Raw genomic sequence first — 9,776 nt, 5'->3', positions numbered from 1 at the left:
GCTACCACCACTGACTGCTCTGACCAGGATCACAACAGAGGGTTCTGGACAGAGCTGGAGAAGGATGTAGAACATAATTCTAACTCACAGAAAAAGACCAGATTTACTGGCCTAAAGGAGACTGGAGAAACCCCGAGAGTATGGCCCCCAGACACGCTTTTAGCTCAGTGGTGAAGTTATTTCCAAGTTCACCATTCAGTCTGGGAGTGGGCAGACCCATAAAACCAAATGGGGCTAATGAGGTACAGCAGTCCAGGGACAAGAGCCAGAAGGCAGAAAGGGACAGGAAAGCTGGTGATAGGGAACCCAAGGTTGAATAAGGATAGTTTTGATGTGTTGTGATGTTTTTAATAATTGTCATAGGGCAACATGTGTACTAACTGTTAAATGAGAAACTATTTTGTTCTGTAAGCCTTCATCTAAAGTGAGAATAGCAGCAGAATTGGAAGAGTGTAGTCTATGTTACTGAACTGTGCATGTAGAAATTTTTGAAACGGTGTATCTTTGGCTATGTATATTTTCACCAAAAAAAAAAAGGTTGAGAAGGGAAAGGGTTGACATGTTGTAAGGTTGTTAACCAATGTCATAAAACAATATGTGTATTACTGTTTCATGAGAAACTATTTGTTCTGTAAGTGTATGAAAGTTCAAGTTGAAGCTGAAGAAAATTAGAACAACAGAGAACCAAAGTATGACCTTGAGTATACCTCACCTGAATTTAGAGACCATCTCAAGAATTGATTTGATGCATTCAACACTAATCACTGAAGACAAGAGCAGTTATGTGATGACACAAATGCCATCATACATGAAAAAAGCAAGGGGTCATTAAAAAGACAGGGAAGAAAGAAAAGAAAAAAAAATAGATGTCAGAAAAGACTGTGCAACTTGCCCTTGAACATAGAGTAGCTAAAATGAACAGAAGAAATGATGAAGTAAGAGAGCTGAACAGAAAATTTGAAAGGGCAGCTCAAGAAGACAAAATAAAGTATTATAATGATATGCACAAAGACCTGGAGTTAGAAAACCAAAAGGGAAAAACACACTTGGCATTTCTGAAGCTGAAATAACTGAAGAAAAAATTCATGTCTCAAGTTGCAATTTTGAAGCTTATATGGGGAAAATATTAAACAATGCAGGAAGCATCGAAAGAAGATGGAAGGAGTAGAGAGTCACCGTACCAAAAATAATTGGTTAATGTTCAATCATTTCAGGAGGGAGCATATGATTAAGAACCAATGGTACTGAAGGAGGAAGTCCAAGCTGCTCTAAAGGCGTCGAAAAACAAGGCTTCAGGAATTGACAGAATACCAATTGAGATGTTTCAACAAACGGATGCAGCGCTGGAAGTGCACACTTGTCTATGCCAAGAAATCTGGAAGGCAGCTACCTGGCCAACTGACTGGAAGAGATCCATATTTATGCCTATTCTAAAAAAAAGTGATCCAACAGAATGTGGAAATTATTGAACAATATCAATATTACACACAAGTAAAATTTTGCTAAAGATCATTCAAAAGCAATTGCAGCAGAACATTGACAGGGAACTACCAGAAATTCAAGCCAGATTCAGAAGAGGACGTGGAACTACGGATATCATTGCAAATGTCAGATGGATCTTAATTGTGCTCATGCAGAATGTGTACATAGACCAAGAGGAAGCCGTTCGAACAGAACAAGGGGATGTTGGGTGGTTTAAAGTTAGAAAAGGTGTGCGTCAGGGCTGTATCCTTTCACCATACTTATTCAATCTGTATGCTGAACAAATAATCTGAGATGTTGGACTATATGAAGAAGAATGGGGCATCAGGATTGAAGGGAGATTCTTTAACCACCTGTGTTAATGCAGATGATACAACCTTGCTTGGTGAAAGTGAAGAGGACGTGAAGCACTTTCTGATGAAGATCAAAGACCACAGCCTTCCATATGGATTATACTTCAACATAAAGAAACCAAAAATCATCACAACTGGACCAATAAGCAACATCATGACAAATGGATAAAAGATTGAAGTTGTCAAGGATTTCATTTTACTTGGATCCACAATCAAAGCCCAAGGAAGCAAAAGTTAAGAAATCAAAGGACACATTGCATTGGGCAAATCTGCTGCAAAAGGTCTCTTTAAAGTGTTAAAAAGCAAAGATGTCACTTTAAGGACTAAGATGTACCTGACTCAAGCCATAGTGTTTTCAGTAGCCTTATAAGAATGCAAAAGCTTGACAATGTATAAGGAAGACTGAAGAAGAATTGATGCCTTTGAATTATGGTGCCGGTGAAGAATATTAAATATACCATAGACTACCAAAAGAAGGAACAAATCTATCTCTTGGAAGAAGTATAGCCAGAATGCTCCTTAGAAGCTAGGATGTCGAGACTTTGTCTCACTTACTTTGGACATGTTATCAGGAGGGACCAGACTCTGAAAAAGGACATCATACTTGGTCAAGTAGAGGATCAGGGAAAAAAGAGGAAGACCCTCAACTAGATGGATTGACACAGTGGCTGTAACAATGGACTCAAGCATAACAACAATTTTAAGGATGGTGCAGGACCAGGCAGTGTTTTGCTCTGTTGTATGTGGGGTCACTATGAGTCAGAACTGACATGATGGTACTTAACAACAACAACAACGAACAATAGCCTCTCTGAGGAAGTAAATTTTAAACAAGATCTAAATAAAGAAATGGAGTTAGCCACACCAATTTCTGAAGGAATAGCTTTCCAGACACTGAGAACAATGAGTACAAGGGCCTGAAGTCATAATTCACTTGGAAAAGGAGAAGTAGGAGGAAGGAAAAGAGTAGAGTGGTGAGGTTGAGACCTCTACAGGGTAGGTTAGGAGAGGTTAAGTAGACCATGGTTCTATTCTATAATGGTTCTATTCTAAAACCAAAGTAGACTTCGGTTCTATTCTAAATATATTCAGAAGCCATCTACAGGGTTTAAAAACAATGGCATGACATGAACTAATTTTATGTTTTAGAAGATCACACTGACAACTACCTGAAGAATTGACTTTGGGGAGATGGAGTAGTGGAAGCAGGGAAACAAGCTGAGGACTATTGAAGAAGCACAGAGAGATATAAGGATGTCTGGGGTTGGGATTGCTAGTTAAATGGTTGAATTCTAGATTAGTTTTGAAGGGAGAGTAGATGAAAATTCCAGATGGATTCAATATGGATTTAAGGGAAGGAGATAAGTCAAAGCTGGCTGAGTAAAGTTGGTACCATTTACTTAAATGGGGAAAATTGGGGCTGGAGGAGTTCTTTGAGAAAAATAATCTTTTGGGCATATTAATATTGATAACTTTATTCAAATAGATTTGTCCATTAAACACTGGGAAATGTGGAAGTGGGCCTCAAGAAAGAAAGCAAAGCTGAAGATAAAAACTTGAGATTCATGAGCAAAACATTGAGTGTATTTAAAGACAATCCATAATCCCTTGTGTTATATGCTGGTGATGGAATTTCTTATCAAAGCCTTACTGATTTAATAATGTCAATAAAATAATTATCAATGCTCTTCTTCTGGATAAAATATACATTGATTTTTTTTTTTTCTTTTGCAAAACATTCATTATTTTTAAAATAAACCAAAACAATTCTGTTGGTTAGAGCATGGATGTTTGGAGGCTGTGAATTCATTTTTGTACCTCTTATCTTTCAAAAGAGAAAATAAATTCACAGTCAATATTGAGAGAAAAATTCAAACGTATTTCATGGAGTAGGAGTTCTCATTTTTCACATACCAGGTACTCAGTAAACATTTGTTGTATTAGATTAAATTGAATAATAAAATCTAAATATTATCATTAGACAAATTACTAGAAAATACAGTGAATTAACTAAATGAATACATGTTAAACATACTCAGTCTCACCCTCCCAAATATACAAATATTTTTGACCAATTATTTCAATTAGTGAACATCAGAATTATTTGACGAGCTGCTCAAGCCTCACTCCCCCAAAACTCTGAATTCTGATTTAGCATATATGTATAGGACTTTGGCATGTGTATTGGGGAAAGACTGATATATACTAGTTCAAAACCACTTATTTAAACAAAAAGTGATGTTTCCATTGATGTTGCCAACCTTAATCTCTCTGACTCACTTTTCTTCTATTAATTCTTCCAACTAAACTCCCACTTCCAGTTTAGTCATTCTACAGATAAATTAACCCATCAGTTTAGTTACTGTGAGTCAGTCTTTTTGAGGTGATTTTAGATAAATTTGATTGCACCCATTAAGCATGGATTTATAGGCTAATTTATAGGTGTCATTTCTCTTATTTCAAGAATGTAGACAGTCCCTTACTATTGCCCCTTGGTCACTTTTGTTTATTTCTCAACAGAGTTAAAGGATTTTAATTTTCTAAATGATAGTTCTATTTTACTGATCTTGAGTCCGTTATTAAGACAACCATGGAATTGATGAGCTGGTTTCTATATATATTTTTTTATAAATTTGCATTAAGAACTATGTTTCCCTTAACATAGTACATAAAGACAACGGTCTGCATTTTACTTTGGTGAGTAGTGACTTTGGTCTTAAAAGCTTGTGAGTGGCCATCTAAGGTAAAACATTGGTCTCTTTCAATCTGCAGCAAGAGAGAGTGAAGGAGACAAAAGTCTTAAGTGAATAATTAGTTCAATTGACTAATGGACCACATGAACCACAGCCTATACAACCTTTAGACCAGAAGAACTATATGGTGCCTGGCTACCATTACCAACAGCTCTGAATGGAATCACAACAGAGGGTCCTGGACACAGCAGGAGAAAACTGTAGAACAAAAAATCAAATTCACCAAAAAGACCAGGCTTGCTGATGTGACAGAGACGGGAGGAACGGAACTCCCAAGACTATGGCCCCAAGACACCTTTCTGACATAGAAATGAAGTCATTCCCTGAGACCACCTCCTAGCCAAACAACAGACAAGCACATAAGATAAACACTAGCACCCAAGAGGAACGTAAGCCTTAGAACAATCAATTATACGAGATTAGAAGCGCATTATCTGCCCAAAAGTGAAGATGAGAAGGCAGAAAGGGGTAGAAAAACAGGAGGAAAGAAAATGGGGAAACCAAAGAGGAAGTGGGGAGAATGCTGACACATTGTGGGGAATGAAACCAAGGTCATGAAACAGTTTATGTACAAACTATCGAATGGGAAACTAATTTACTCTATGAACTTTCACTTATAGCACAATAAAAAAAAAAGAAAGAAAGAACTATTGCCCTCATCCATATGCATGATATGTATCAATTCTTTTTTTTTTTCACTAAAATTCTGTCCTTCTGCTGTGTATAGCTGTTCAGTAACTGTATATTAAAATTTCAGTGTCATTGGTGAATCAGTTCTATCTCAGAATACACACCACCTGTTCAGATAAGGTCAAAGTATATGTTCTCTGCTTTCTACACTTAAAATTGCATCTCTCAAAAACAGTAGTGAAATCCCTTTGTTTTATATATTTCAGTTTTTTCCTTTAAGAATGCATTTTGTATTATGCAAATAGCGTTTATGTTCTCCACTTGCTTTCTCAGCAAAACTGCCATTGAATTCCCTGCACTGATCATTTAAGAAATGTTTGTGAAGAAATTCAGAATATGCACTGGAGTATATAGTGGAGATAGTGAGGTTAATTCTACTCTGAATCTATAATGTAATTTTCTTGGCAATTCCAACATTTCTCAATTGCAAACATGTTAATCAGTTCAAGTTTTAGAACATAAATACATTGTTAATTAATGTCTGTTTATCAAAATTCTTTCTCACGTCTCAATGTTTATTCCCGTTGTTCTGAAAAATGGTGAGACAACCTTTTGAGAAGCACACTGAAGAAACTATTTGGAAAGTAAATAGTCACCTATTAAAGATGTTCAGGTTGAAAATTTAAATGGCCTCTATTAGAGAAAGTGGAGTGAGGAAGAGTCAATTGGAGTTCTGGGACATAAAGAAAAATAAATAATTTAATAATTACATGCATCATAGTGGCCTAGAATATTGCTATATCAAACCAGAAAAAAGTAAATATCGAAAATTTAATTTAAAATATTTTAGGTAAAACTATAAAATGTACTGCAAACTATTAAGTTTTAAACAAATACTAGTAGCTACCAGATCACCTATTTAACGAGAACTGAATAAAATTTGAATAATCCTTTTTATTTCAAATTCAATGGGAAGATCTTTGCCATTGAAATCTCATATTGCCATCTCTGCCCAAGATTTATGAGGATTTTCAAGGCTTATGCATTTATAGTTACCTCTCATTTTTAGGTTCTACTCCTCTCAGTTCTTTTTTATCAAACTTGAGTCTCAAATCAGGTGGTTGTTCTCTTCTCTTTGCCCCATGTATATGTAACAAGAATTTGTCCATACATGAATCAAGACTTTGTCTTATTAGCATTCTTTATTTAGGTGTTGAGGTGATGATGGAAGGCGTGCTAGATTATATCAACACACACACCCACACACTCAAACTTACAATTTAATATTCAACATCCTTATTCTTAAAATCCTTTAAACTTCCCTTCCATGAGAAATTTTTTACAGACCAACATTTATATACTGGCACCATTACTTGTCTCCATGTTGCTCAGCCTCTTGCCTTTTCTCTGATCATTTCTCTTCACTATTCTCATCCCTCTCCCCATCTGCTCACACCCTCCTGTCTCTTTCCACAGACACATCATCCAAACATCCTGCTGTCACATTTCTAACAACCGTGTAAGCAGATTAGTTTAGCTATTTCTCTTCCTTTACCAATTACAAAATATGTAGGATGGCCAAACCCTACATGTAGGGCTATCCTCACATTAAGAAATGTAGTTAGTCAGGTCTTATATTTTTGTGTTTGCTTGTTTGTTGTAATCTAGCTAGTTCCAATAGTAGTTAATCAGTCACTTAAGTCAAGACTATAATTGCATGTCATATTAATGATGGATTTAAATTATTGGTCTAACAGAGATTCCTCAATTAATTGTTAAAGAACTTCTCAGGTAATATGTATATTGATGTTTTCAAGTTTTATTAGTCAGGGTTTTGTTGCAAACAGTAAAAGGCAATTTTGGTTAATGGAAGCAAAAAGGGAATTAATTAAATTAATATCAAGAGGACGCATAGAGAGGGAAGGCTAAAAAAAAAAAAAAAACAGAAAAAACAAGATGGGGCATGAACTTGTTACAGGAATGGTCTCTGACCCTAGTAGTGGGCCTAGTGGCAATATGGGGGGGCAGGGTGTTGTGATAAGTCATAATGGGAATAAACATTCTTATTCATGGTATCTGTCCAAGGTAAGGTTATCAGAGTGTTTTCAAACAAAGGCAGGCTCGTCTCCTCAGACAAAGAAGACAAATTTCTTTCGCTGGCAAGGGAAGCTGAGAGTGACTTGGGAGTTTGATATGTCTATTTCATCTGAGTCCAAACAAATATCTCCCTTCCAAGTTCTAGTGTCCCATTCTTCCCCAACCAATGCACCATTCACATTAGAAACTTAGCAAGGCTGTGTATTCAACTGATATTGTAATTTATCAACCCTCACAATTATTGTGTTTAATTTTTCAGTAACAATATCTTTGTGACTAAATGAAATGATATTATTTTAGTGCTGTCATTGTAGCTCCCTAATTTTCAGAGAGTGATTTGAACCGAAGGTTAAAGGTCTGAGCTTGTCATTTACTTTCTGTAAGAACTCAGTGCTCTCAGCAAATTTCATCTCACACCACAATCCTTATAGGTATCATTACTGCCATAACAGACAAGTGCTGCAGCCACTTAGGCTCCCAACATGCTTCAGTTGGTACTTCATCATAATCAACCACAGGAGAAAGCTTGATTAATTGCTGCTGCATGCCCGGAATTATTAGCATCTTTGTTCCCAATGGTCAATATATCAGCACTGTGCTGATGCCTATGGACACAGCCAAACTAACACTAAAATAAGATCTTTGTAGTTCTATCTCATAAGGCCACATCTAGCACCAATACTGCATCAGTCAGGATCCAGTTAGGAAACAGAAACCATATCAGTAATTGGCACAAGGTAAAATTAGATATAAAGAATTATTAACTAATTAAAGGTGATCACTGAACAGAAGACAATGCTTAAAAAATACAAGACTAGCAAATGTAAGGAGCAGCTACCGTGACTACCATGGTAGGACTACCTACCATGACTAAGGCCAAGGGAAAGTAACCAAGGAGGAAAGAAACTTGGAAGAACACCATCCCACCACACCCCAGGGTTGAGACTCAGAGCTTGCTGGAGAAGGTGTGACCATGACCCACTAGATGGCCAAATTTGTTGAGGTGCTGCAAGAGTTCCTGAGATGAGAGCTGCCAACTACAGTGCCAGCTGGCCAGGACTAGTAGGTAGAAAACTGCAACTGTACACAGGATTACCAAATAAACTAAAGGCTATCCAGTTATACTAGAGTGTCAGATAAACAATGAATACATTGTTAGTATAAGTATGTCCCAAATATTGCATGAGATCAACTTACACTAAGAAAAAAAACTAAATAAAATTGTTTATCTGGTATTCAAATTTAACTGAGTATCTTGCATTTTTATTTGCTAAATATGACAATCATACTCTGCAGTGACGTGAAGCTCGCTGGTAGGCATATACCACTCTTCCTGCACAACCCTAGGAAAGAAACAACTCATTGTGGTGTTAGTGAAACTTTCTAAAATAGAGTCCTAGCAGATCCTCCTCCAACCACCTGCCATCAGGGCTTAAAAAAAAAAAAAAGAACAGAGCTAGGAGGAAACAAGTCCATGGGTGCCAAATTACAACCTTGAGTATATCACTACTGAATTTAGAGATCATCTCAAGAATAGATTTGACCTATTGAACATTAATGACCAAAGACCAGACAAGTTGCAGGATGACAATCAAGGACATCAACATGAATAAAGCGAAAGGTCATTAAAATGACAAGAAAGAAAGAAAAGACCAAAATGGACGTCAGAAGAGACTCTGAAACTTGCTCTTGAACATAGAGTAGCTAAAGCAAACAGAAGAAGTGATGAAGTAAAATAACTGAACAGATGATTTCAAAGGATGGCTCGAGAAGACAAAGTAAAGTACTATAATGACATGTACAAAGACCTGGAGTTAAAAAAACGAAAGAAAAGAATATGCTCAGTATTTCTCAAGATGAAAGAACTGAAGAAAAAATTCAAGCCTTGAGTTACAATGTTGAAGGATAGTATGGGCAAAATATTGGACAATGCAGGATACTTTAAAAGAATATGGAAGGAATATACAGAATCACTGTACCAAAAAGAATTGGTCAATGTTCAACCATTTCGGGAGGCAGAATATGATGAAGCACTGATGGTACTGAAGGAAGAAGTCCAATCTGAACTGAAGGCATTAGCGAAAAACAAGGCTCCAGGAATTGACGGAGTACCAATTGAGATGATTCAACAAACTGATGCAACCCTGGAAGCACTGACTGGAAGAGATCCATATTTGTGTCCATTCCAAAGAAAGGTGATCCAAGAGAATGGAGAAATTATCAAACAATATCATTAATATCACATGCAAGTAAAATTTTTCTGAAGATAATTCAAAATTGTTGCAGAAGGGAAAGGCCAGTAATTCAAGCCAGATTCAGAAGAGGACGTGGAACAAGGGATATTGCTGATGTCAGATGGATCTTGGCTGAAAACAGAGAATTTCAGAAAGATGTTTACCTGTGTTTTATTAGACTATGCACAGTTATTTGGCTGTGTGGATCATAACAAATTATGGATAAC

Source organism: Trichechus manatus, unplaced genomic scaffold (genome assembly GCF_000243295.1).
Source record: "Trichechus manatus latirostris isolate Lorelei unplaced genomic scaffold, TriManLat1.0 scaffold00158, whole genome shotgun sequence".
Taxonomy (NCBI): domain Eukaryota; kingdom Metazoa; phylum Chordata; class Mammalia; order Sirenia; family Trichechidae; genus Trichechus; species Trichechus manatus.
This window is presented reverse-complemented; position numbering follows the sequence as displayed.